The sequence below is a fragment of the Bombina bombina genome, chromosome 8 (assembly GCF_027579735.1).
Source record: "Bombina bombina isolate aBomBom1 chromosome 8, aBomBom1.pri, whole genome shotgun sequence".
NCBI classification, from domain to species: Eukaryota; Metazoa; Chordata; class Amphibia; order Anura; family Bombinatoridae; genus Bombina; species Bombina bombina.
The window spans coordinates 308,845,851-308,858,637 of NC_069506.1; the positions used below are offsets into that span (position 1 = coordinate 308,845,851).

A 12,787-nucleotide genomic window follows, 5' to 3' on the forward strand; every position below is an offset into this window, starting at 1 on the left:
AGTGTCCCACTCTAATCAGCTAATTAAGCCATAACACCTGCAAAGGGTTCCTGAGCCTTTAAATGGTCTCTCAGTTTGGTTCAGTAGGAATCACAATCATGGGAAAGACTGCTGACCTGACAGTTGTGCAGAAAACCATCATTGACACCCTCCATAAGGAGGGAAAGCCTCAAAAGGTAATTACAAAAGAGGTTGGATGTTACTAAAGTACTGTATCAAAGCACATTAATAGAAAGTTATGTGGAAGGGAAAAGTGTGGAAGAAAGAGGTGCACAAACAGCAGGGATGACCGTAGCCTGGAGAGGATTGTCAGGAAAAGGCCATTCAAAAGTGTTGGGGACTTTCACAAGGAGTGGACTGAGGCTGGAGTCAGTGCATCAAGAGCCACCACACACAGACGGATCCTGGACATGGGCTTCAAATGTCGTATTCCTCTTGTCAAGCCACTCCTGAACAACAAACAACGTCAGAAGTGTCTTACCTGGGCTAAAGAAAAACAGACTTGGTCCTCTTTTCTGATGAGATCAAATTTTGCATATTATTTGGAAACCAAGGACCCAGAGTATAGGGAAAGAATGGAGAGGCACGCACTGCAAGATGCTTGAAGTCCAGTGTGAAGTTTCCACAGTCTGTGTTGATTTGGGGAGCCATGTAATCTGCTGCTGTTGGTCCACTGTGCTTCATTAAGTCCAGGGTCAACGCAGCCGTCTACCAGGAGATTTTGGAGCACTTCATGCTTCCTTCCGCAGACGAGCTCTATAGGGATGCTGATTTCATTTTCCAGCAGGACTTGGCACCTGCCCACACTGCCAAAAGCACCAAAACCTGGTTCAATGACTGTGGGATTACTGTGCTTGATTGGCCAGCAAACTCACCTGACCTGAACCCCATAGAGAATTTATGTGGCATTGCCAAAAGAAAAATGAGAGACATGAGACCGAACAATGCAGAAGAGCTGAAGGCCGCTATTGAAGCATCCTAGTCTTCCATAACACCTCAGCAGTGCCACAGGCTGATAGCTTCCATGCCACGCCGCATTGAGGCAGTAATTGCTGCAAAAGGGGCCCAAACCAAGTACTGAGTACATACAGTATGCATGCTTATACTTTTCAGAGGTCCAATATTGTTCTATGTACAATCCTTGTTTTATTGATTGCATGTAATATTCTAATTTTCTGAGATTGTGGATTGGGGGTTTTCATGAGCTGTAAGATATAATCATCACAATTATGACAAACCACGGCTTGAACTATCTTGCTTTGCATGTAATGAGTCTATCTCATATATTAGTTTCACCTTTTAAGTTGCATTAGTGAAATAAATGAACTTTTGCACGATATTCTAATTTTTCGAGTTTCACCTGTATAAAAAAAGGAAGAGTAGTTAATACTGCTTAATTAACAATCCTATGTCCTGACGAAGCCCCTGAGACACATACTCTATGTGGGGGTGAAACATGCGTTGGCACCTATGTGTTTGGCACCTGTGCGCTTATCTCTATACTGGTGTAAGAAGGCTATCACCAGTGTGTTGCTTGCAAGAATATGGGAGCTGTATAAATGTCATGCTTTCCATGATTTGAAAGCCGTTTGTAGAGACCCTTTGCCCGTTTGCCTGTGTGGCAGCCTGCTCAATTGTGACTGCGGAGCAGTACATATGCATTAATAGCTGGGACTTTGATTTCCATTGTGGTGAACATCCACAGTAGCATCAAGCTGAAGGAATTATCTAAAGAAGGACTTTACATTTTCGAAGGAGCTTGCAAGTATTTCATCTGTGACCTAGAGTGCAGCTCGGTCTGCGGTCCATGCTCTGCTTATTTGAGATCCCTTTCGTAATGTGCATATGACTGTGCTTCGTTTGGGACCTAGAGTGCAGCCCAGTCTGCGGTCCATGTTCTGCCTATATCGATCCTCCTGTAACGTACATTTATGGCTACATGCTATGTTATAAGCTGATGTTTTTCTAGGTATACACTGTCTTTGAGAACGAATGTAATTTTACGTACAGTAATGTTCCCTGTGAGTACTGTCTCCCATACATGTGTTTATATGTTTTTATTTCATGTAGTGCTGTGAAGCACTAACAGGTGGATAGTTATTGACATAATAAATTTAATTTGAATATTAGTGTGCTGGATATCCTTTTCTATTTAGGATATTATTGTATGTCCTAAAATTCTCTCTCTCTCCTTTTGTGGTAAATATATATATATGTATATAAAGTGAGAGTGAGAGTAGATGTAGCATATCTAGATTTCAGCAAAGCATTAGACACTGTCCCACACATCAAACTAGTTTACAAACTATGGGGCCGAATTATCAATGTCTGGCAGACATGATACTCTGTAGACATTGATAATTCGCATTGCATCGCTGAATGCCGTCAGCATAAGCTGTCGGCATTTAACATTGCACAAGGAGTTCTAGTAAACTGTTCGTGCAATGCTGCCCCCTGCAGATTCGCTTAAAATCGCGGCCGCTAGCAGGGTGTGTAAATCAGCCCAATCGTATAGGATCGGGCGGATTGATGTCTGCAGCCTCAGAGGCGGTGGAGCTTTTTAAGGAGCAGCGTTCTTAAGACCGCAGCTTCATAACTGCTTTTTCCAGCGAGCCTGAAGGCTCGCTCAGAAACAGGGACATCAGGGGCCGTTCGACCCTTGATAAATCAGCCCCTATATCTCCTTGGTCTAGACTCAAAAATCAGGTACTAAGTAGAATGCTGGCTAATGGACAGAAAACAGAGAGTCTTAGTAAATGGAGTAACATATAGTGATATCAGCAAAGGGCTGCATGTGAAAATATGTCTGTTTGCAGATGATACAAACATTTTGTAATAGAGTACATGTTCTGGGGGGGGGTGTTCTAAATGAGAAGTGATATAAAAAAAAATGGAGGATTGGACAAATGACTGGGATCTTAGAGGGATACTAAACCCAAATTGTTTCTTTACCGATTCAGATAGAGCATGCAATTTTAAGCAACTTTCTAATTTACTCCTATTATTAATATTTTTTCGTTCTCTTGCTATCTTTATTTTAAAAGCAGGAATGTAAAGCTTAGGAGCCAGCCCATTTTTGGTTCAGAACTCGCTTACGCTTGCTTATCTTAATCAGTAAAGAACAAATTTGCGTTTAGTATCCCTTTAAGTTAAACACTGCAAAGTGCAAAACTATGCATTTAGGGAAGAATATTCAGAAGTTCATTACGGACTCAATGACACTTACAAATGAGGAACGGGTCTTGGGAATTATCATTTCAGATAATTTCAAATTTAAGAAAAAATGTAGTGCGGCAGCGAGTAAGGCCACTAGAATGCTTGGTTGTATTGGTAGCGGTATTTGCAGCAGAAATAGTAAGGTTCTTATGCCACTTTACAGATTATTAGTTAGGCCTCATCTTGAGTATTGTGTGCAGTTCTGGAGGCCATATCTCCAGGATATAAACAAACTGGAATCCGTGCTAAGCAGGCTACTAAAATGGTACATGGTCTAAAAAATAAACATGACCAAGGAAGGCCCAGTGACCTATACATGTATATCTTAGAGGAGAGAACGGTAATAGGTGATATAATAGCTACTTTCAAGTATTTTAAGGGGTTTAGTAAAGCTGAGGCTGTGAGTATTTTTCATAAAAAGAAAAATTCAAGAACAAAGGATCATGATCTCAAGCTGAAGGGTATTAGATTCAAGAGTAATTTGCAGAATCACTTCCAGTGGCGGCTGGTGAGTTTGAAGATGGTGAGGTGCTAGAACCTACCCCTTGAAATAAAGCACCGCACTAAGATGGCTCCGCCCATATTACTAGAATATAGGCATATATAGAGAGAGGCACATTTTATTTATTTTTATATATATAACAGTACAATTACATTCTAAAACAGCATGACAGCATGATCACACAAACTACATTTATGTATTTGGTAAATACATTTTTAAAAACCTTGGCAGTTAATTACAACAAAATAAAAAAAATAATAATAATAATAATAAAAAAAAACAATAGCACCGCATAATATTATAAGGCTGTTAAAGGGACACTGTAGTCATAAATGAAATTCAAATTACATTGTAGTATAGGTATAAATCTATTTTTTTCTAATGTATCTCCTTCATTAAATATGTACCCTTTTTAAAATAAATTAGTTTGAAATATTAATTTTTTCCAAACCTACTTGTATGTCAGCCTTTACGGATTCCCAATCCGTGCTGACAACTGCAGTTGTAAGATGGCGTGTTTCTGAAGTACTGCGCATGCGTGAGTTAGCGCAGTGTCACAGGAAACGTCACCATCTGCAGTTGAATTAGGCAAGCAAGTTGAATCTACACAGCAGCAGTCGAGTGAGCTGCGCACATAACGTAAGTACTTAGCTTAAGAACGCTTCCAGAATCGCCCTAGAATAAACGAGCAAACAATACTTACTTTGAAACAGAATAATTTTATTTAGCTATATTATAATTGGCAGTATGTTACACCAAATAGAATCTCCCTTGACACAAACGAGCTAAAATTAGAAAATCTTAAATGGATCGCAAACAATTATGATCCCCAAACAATAAGTTACTGTTATTAAAGATTTATAAAAGTCACAATACTTTTTGAATTGTGAATTTTATAAATTATATAAAGTCTGGATAACCGATTGAATAGATTTTTGTCTCTAATGCAAGCATAAAATTATGCTCACTCTAGAATTATGCTGTTAATGATATGCATAGGATCTAAATTTAATTGGTTACTGAGTTTATACAAACAATGCCGAAAATGGTGGGCTGGAAAAGGTGACGTCATGGCCGGGTAAGATTTATTAAAAAAAATAAGGTTTGTAAGCTTCGTTTTTATGAAAATATAGGTTACGTTTTAATAGATGATAATGAAATAAAATATGTTATTATTGTGTAATGAAAAAGGAAAAAACAGTAATCCTTTAAATATTGTAACATCTTGCTGTATCCTCTATAGCAGCAATACCCAAATAAAAAGATCTAGGCACTGGATTCTATCGGTGTAGTAACTATGCATGCACAAGCACGAATGTGAGGAAATTATAAATATCATAAAGGCAGAGAAAATAAATTCAAAACCTTAACATCCATGTTCTGATATTTTAGAAATGTGTTTTGAATATATTTTACAGACTGTGTATATTCTTTTCATGTATTGAAATGTTATAAAAACTGTTCATTTTAATAGCCAATTAGTGGAAATATAGATGCACAATTTTATTAATTATATCAATCAATTGACTTTTTGCAATAATCTGTTTCAGTGAGTGAAACTGCAGAGGGAGGGTAAACTATATAATTTATACTACATGTACAGTGGGTTAAGAGTTAAAGGGATACAAAACCCAAATGTTTCTTTTCATGATTCAGATACAGCAGCAATTTTAAGCAGCTTTCTAATTTACTCCTAATATCAATTTTATTTTGTTCTCTTGCTATCTTTATTTGAAAAAAGCAGGAATCTAACCATAGCGCTTGCTGATTGGTGGGTACATTTAGTCGCCAATCACAACCCAGGTACTGAACCTAAAAATGGGCCTGCTCCTAAGCTTACATTGTTGCTTTTTAAATAGAGATAGCAAGAGAACAAATACAAATTGATAGTAGGAGTAAATTAGAAAGTTGCTTAAAGGACCAGTAAATATAGTAGATTTGGATAAACAACAAATACATAATAAAAAGACAATGCAATAGCACAGACATCAGCCAATCACAAATGCATATACAGTACATATATTCTGTGAATTCTTGCACATGCTCAGTAGGAGATGGGGACTCAAAAAGTTTAAATATCAAAAGACTGCATATTTTGGTAATGAAAGTAAAATGGGAAGTTGTTTAAATTATCTGCTCTATCTGAATCATTAAAGAAAATAATCGGGTTTAGTTTCTCTTTAAACAATACAGCCCACACCACTCTCAGTGTTACCAGTGTAACGAGCACTTTTCCCCCTCCACAGCCTGCATAGCTGAGGCAGTCTGTTTCCTGTTTTGAACGTTGTGTTTTCGGCCATGCAACCTGGAAAAAACTACACTGAACTGCTGAGTATTTTCAGCTACTTTATGATCAGGTCTTGAGTATTTTGGATTTTCTTGAGGCTGCAGGAAAACAGCGACTTTCTTGCAAGATAATGAGAAGTATTAGGCCGCCCTGTGTAGAGCCCTGGAGGTTCACGCAGTGAACGGATTCACCTTTGGGATTCGATATTCATTTGCAGGTTGGGACAATACTCTAACCGATTTAGGTCCCATCTTATGGTGAGAGACGCTGTTTTTTTCTGTTTACCTGCCTCATTCCACTATTGGACTTATGTGGTGAATAACACACCGGACTTTACTAACAGCAAATTGTTACTTTTAGAAGCTACCACTCACTGGTTCATTTGTTTTTCACACAATTTTCAATATCGCTATTTAGATTAGTATCTATATCATACTTTCTGTTCATTACGTTTGTCAGGGGATCTTAGCGCAGAAAGTTCCTTTTTGGGAGAAGTATAAGGTGCTACTCTCTGAACTGTTAGTCTGCATTCCATGGGATAAAACAGGTGATGTGCATGAGTAAGGGCTCTAAACGCAAAAGGCACAGGGAGCATGCAGGCTTTCAGTGACAATATTTAAACTCTCCCTTGCTTGAATTGAACTATAATACGCAGCATAACACTGCATATTATAATTTAGTTCAAGCAAGAGAGAGATTAATTATTGCATTGTAATTTTTAACCCATTCAGTGATTTTACCCTTTTGCTGATTGCAAGTAGCTACAACACTAAACTAGTACAGACTACAGAGAGACACAAGAATAAAACACACCTTGCTAGCACTGCGGCCTGCAGCTCCTGGAACTCTCTCTGGATTGTTAATACTAACATAGCCAGGCTCCTTCACCAGCTCTACAAACAGGGGTTCAGATGGGGGTGTGACCGCAGGGCAGCCAGCTGAGCTAGGATCTACTGTGAGCATAGGGAACAGCACCTCTGTGTGCGGGCGATATGGTGGTGTTGAGCTCCATACCGCCCCGAAATACAAGCACTGCTTTGACGTGCTTGTGCACAATTTCCCCATAGACATCAATGGGGAGAGCCGGCAAAAAAGAAGCCTAACACCTGCGATCGCGGAAACAAAAGCTCCGTAACGCAGCCCCATTGATGCCTATGGGGAAAGAAAAAGTTATGTTTAAACCTAACACCCTAACATAAAAACCACATCTAAACACCCCTAATCTGCCACCCCCGACATCGCCGCCACCTTTATAATGTTATTAACCCCTAATCTACCGCCCTTAACATTGCTGCCACCTAAATAAAACTATTAACCTCTAATCTGCCACCCTTAACATCGCCACCACCTAAATAAAAATATGAACCCCTAATCTGTCGCCTTAACATCGCCACCACCTATATTGCAGTTATTAACCCCTAATCTGCCGTCCCCAATGTTGCCGCCACTATACTAAAGTTATTAACCCCTAAATCTCTGGCCTCCAACATCACTAACACTAAATAAATATATTAACCCCTAAACCTAACCCTAACATAACCCTAACCCTAACGTAACCCTAGGCCTAAATCTAACCCACCCCTAACTTAAATATAATAAAAATAAATCTAAATAAACCTTACAATTATTAACTAAATAATACCTATTTAAAACTAAATACAAACTTACCTGTAAAATAAAACCTGAGCTATCTACAATATAACTATTAATTATATTGTAGCTATTTTAGGTTTTATTTTTATTTCACAGATAAGTTTGTATTTATTTTAACTAGGTAGACTAGTTAGTAAATAGTTATTAACTATTTAATAACTACCTAGCTAAAATAAATACAAAGTTACCTGTAACATAAAACCTAACCTGCCTTACACTAAAAACTAACATTACAATAAAATAAAATAAATGTAATTATTAAAATACAATTTTCTAAATTACAATACAAAATAAACACTAAATTACAAAAATTAAAAAACGAAATTATAAAAAAACCCGGAATTACTCCTAATCTAATAGCCCTATCAAAATAAAAAAGCCCCCCAAAATAAAAAAAAAACCCTAGCCTACAATAAACTGCCAATGGCCCTTAAAATGTCCTTTTGTGGGGCATTACCCCAAATAAATCTGCTCTTTTACCTGTAACAAAAAATACAAACACCCCCAACAGTAAAACCCACCTCCCAACCAACCAACCAACCAACCCCCCAAATAAAAACCTATCTAAATAAACCTAAGCTAACCATTGCCATGGAAAGGGCATTTGGATGGGCATTGACCTTAAAAGGGCATTTAGCTCTTTTACATTGCTCAAACCCTAAGCTTAAAAAAAAACCCACCCAAAAAAAACCTTAAAAAACCTAACACTAACCCCCGACGATCCACTTACAGTTATCGAAGTCCGGACATCCATCCTCATCCAGCCGGTGAAGTCATCATCCAGGCGGCAAGAAGTCTTCATCCAGGCGTCCTCTTCCATCTTCATCCAGCTGGCAAAGTCCTCATCCAGAAGGGCAGAAGTCTTCATCCAGACAGCATCTTCTATCTTCATCCATCCGGCGCGGAGTGGCTCCATCTTCAAGACATCCGGCGCGCAGCATCCTCTTCTTTCGATCTTCTTCCCGAATGAATGTTCCTTTAAATGACACCATCCAAGATGGCGTCCCTTGAATTCTAATTGGCTGATATGATTCTATCAGCCAATCGGAATTAAAGGTGAAAAAATCCTATTGGCTGATGAAATCAGCCAATAGGATTGAGCTTCAATCCTATTGGCTGATCCAATCAGCCAAAAGGATTGAGCTTGCATTCTATTGGCGGTTTGGAACAGCCAATAGAATGCAAGCTCAATCCTATTGGCTGATCGGATCAGCCAATAAGATTGAAGCTCAATCCTATTGGCAGATTGCATCAGCCAATAGGATTTTTTCACCTTTAATTCCAATTGGCTGATAGAATTCTATCACGTTTAAATATTTGATAATTTATTTTTTATTTTGTGTAACCTAGTGTTTATTTTTTTTGTAACTTAGTGTTTGTTATTTTGTGTAACTTAATTGTTAGTTTTTTGTAACTTTGTAATTTTTAATAGTAGATTTAAATAATTTAAGTAGGGTTATGTGTTTAAATATATAATATAGATAATTTAATTTGTAGTTTAATATAATTTTAGTATAACAGTTAGGGTAGAATAATTATTAGTTTAATATAGTTTAATGTAATTTTAGTATAATAGGGTAGGTTAATTAATACTTTAATATAGTTTAATTTAATTCTAAAGGTAAGTTTAAATTTATTATAAGATAGGGATGAGTTAATATTTAATGTACAGTTAGCGGGTTTAGGGGTTAATAGGTTAATTTAGTTTAGTGATGTGGGAGGCCAGGGGTTTAGGGGTTAATAACTTTATTTAGTTGCGGTGGGCTCCGGGAGCAGCGGGATAGGGGTTAATAACTTTATTTAGTTGCGGTGGGCTAAGGGAGCGGCGGGATAGGGGTTAATAACTTTATTTAGTTGCGGTGGACTCCGGGAGCGGCGGGATAGGGGTTAATATATTTATTTAGGTGGCGGCAGGGTCCGGGAGCAGCGGGATAGGGGTTAATACTTTTATGTAGGTTGCGGGGGGGTCGGGGAGCAGCGGAATAGGGGTTAATAACATTATGTAGGTGGCGGCGATGTCGGGGAGCGGTGGAATAGGGGTTAATAACATTATGTTGGTGGCGGCGATGTCGGGGGCGGTGGAATAGGGGTTAATAACATTATGTAGGTTGCGGCGTGGTCGGGAGCGGCAGATTAGGGGTGTTTAGACTCGGGGCTTATGTTTGGGTGTTAGGTGTAAACATAACTTTTATTCTCCCATAGAAATCAATGGGATATCGGGCAGCAGCGAACATAAGCTTTCGCTGCTTTCAGACTCCCATTGATTCCTATGGCATCCGCGGCCTCCAGGGCGGCGGATTGAAAAGCAGGTAGGCTGGGCCGGAATAGTGGAAAGCGTACCTGTTAGATATTTGTTAACTAGCAAAAGTTGTCAGATAGTGCCGAATTTGCATTCAGAACATCTGTAATGACATAAGCATCGATCTGTGTCGGACTGAGACCGGTGGATCGTATGTTACGTCACAGATTTCAACTTTTGCCGGTCCGTAGGCTTTGATAACTAAGGGGATTCAAGTTCTCCACAATTACGCTGCGGAATTCAAGCGCATTTGCGGTTGACGGCTTGATAAATATTCCTCAGTATCTCAGGTCCCTGCTGAAGATGAATAATCACCTCTGCTTTTCATAGACAAGAGCTGTGGTCTTCTGTACTCATCATCTATTGTCTTTATACAGGATCGGTGCTTGTTATTGCTGGTGTTAAACCTCCTACATCATTTTTTTTAAGAGATGTGAGAGTTAAGCAAGTAGCTGATTGCTGCGTATGTATTAAAGGGACTATAAAGCCACTAGAGCATGCAATTTAAAAAAACAATTTTAAAGTTTATTTATATAATCTAATTTTCTTTGTTTTCTGTGTATCCTTTGTTGAATAATAAGCCTAGGTAGGCTGAGAGGACTTGAGGGCTTGAGGAGCCTTTATGTGCCCTTAACACTCTATACCAGCAGTGTTGCATCAATGGATAACACTGAAGCAATTGGAAAATTGTTATTACAATTCTATGCTCTGTCTAGGCCTTCAAAGTTCTGACTGTCCCTTTAAGATCACAAGAGAACACATGACATTTCCATGCCATTGGGATTTCTCTAGAACACTGTTTTTCAAATCTATCCTCAGACCTCCCCAATGCTCCAGGTTTTCCGGATCACCTTGGATGAGAGCAGGTAAAATAGCCACGTTTAGTAATCAGCTGATTGTTTCACCTGTGCTCCAGTTCAGATAACCTCAAAATGTGGCCTGTTAAGGAAGTTTGAAAACCAGTGCTCGAGAAGTATGATATAACAATTCTAAGTTCTTTCTGGCAGAACTAGAGGGTGAGTGCCTCTCCAGCAGGCATTTGCTTATCACATCCAGGGAAAAGAGGTGCGGTGATATCAGCAAATAGGAAAATAACAAAACTTTTTATGTTATATTGTGACTATTGCTGTCAAGAGCGGACATTATGGCCTCTATTTACCAAAGTCTGGTGGACCTGATCCGACAGTGCGGATCAGGTCCGCCAGACCTCGCTGAATACAATATGCTCTCCGTATTCAGTATTGCACCAGCAGCTCACAAAAGCTGCTGGTGCAATGCCGCCCCCTGCAGACTCGCGGCCAATCAGCCACCAGCAGGGGGGTGTCAATCAACCCAATCGTACTCGATCGGGTTGAATTCCGGCGATGTCTGTCCGCCTGCTCAGAGCAGGCGGACAGATTATGGAGCAGCGGTCTTTGTGACCGCTGCTTCATAACTGCTGTTTCTGGCGAGCCTGCAGGCTCGCCAGAAACACGGGGCATCAAGCTCCAATCGGAACTTGATAGATAGGCCCCCATGAATTAACTACATGAGCAAAGAGCCATCAAACATGTTATCATTTTAGCATGATAAAAGATAATGAAGCAAGAAACGATTTTGTATTTTTTTTTAATTGATTTTTGTAATCACTGCACAGAGCACTATTTTATTGTTCACTTCAGTGCTATTTTTCTGTGGCCCTTGAATCTGGAATGCTTACATTTATGCACAGTTATGGATTACTATAGAAATGTTAGAACCAAAATAATGCTGACAGAACAGTCCTATTGATAAAACAATATGTTTAAAAGGTCATCTCAGAACTGGTGCCATTAAAAATATGGCACTGGGGTTTACCCTATCTGTCGCCAACATAAGGGGTTAGTCTAACAATAAAAAAGCCTGAAAACTAATGTTAACCCCTTCAATTCAAGAGAGGGCTTCACAGGTTAACCTATTTTCTTTACAACACCTTCCAGTCCTCTCTGGCAGCCAGAAGATTAACCATAACTTAACTATAATGCCCATCCTAACGGACAATACTTTGAACGGTGCTGTTGTTTTCCTAACACTATTTTAATAGGATAGCCATAGTACTAATGTTGTGAATCTCTTTGAAATACTGTAGTGCTAAATAAAAAAATAATAATTTATTATTGTAGAATGGTAAATCAGACAAGGCCTTTGACTTTAGCAGTGCTCCAAACTGTCCTGCATTTTGCAGGATAGTCCCATATCAGAAGCACTGCCCAACTGTCAATCTAGCAGAATTCCCTAAGAGTGTCCCCATTTCACAAAACACATTAAATGTACCCAGATCAAACCTGGCACTTCCTATGGTGAGTACTGGATTTATTATACAATCAATTACCTTATAATTTAATTTTAGACATGTTCTACAATATGAGCCGTGTAGATAATGTTACTTTTGCATTCAGCATAATGTGATATGATGGTGTAAGAATAAATGTACCACAAATGGAATTATGAGCTGTAACTGACTTATAAAGGAAACATTACTGAGCTAAATAGAAATAAAAGCATATTTAGCTTTACTATTTGATAGAACTGCTGATACCATAAAGAGCCTGGAGAATTTCTAGACACTACATCTAAACCTATTATCACACTAACACTCAAGTCTTTCATCCCCAGGTCTTTATAGAATAAAATCAAGTTTGGAAAGAATATTGTTGATATGCAAAAACTTACTGTTCATATCATGGTTATCCATGAGTTTAGGAAAAAAGAGATTTAGTTTGCAAAGGAGAGAAGCCCAGAGCTATGGATTTGCCATTGTGTAAAGAAAAATGTAAATCTGCCTTGGTAGAAATATTTATCATAAATTCTT

General features: G+C 38.6%; 1 protein-coding gene across 1 annotated transcript in view; it reads right to left on the reverse strand.

The window, feature by feature from the left end:
* LOC128639233 (opioid-binding protein/cell adhesion molecule-like) overlaps positions 1-12,787 on the reverse strand; it is a 621,299-nt gene that overhangs the window by 38,362 nt on the left and 570,150 nt on the right. The window lies entirely within an intron of this gene.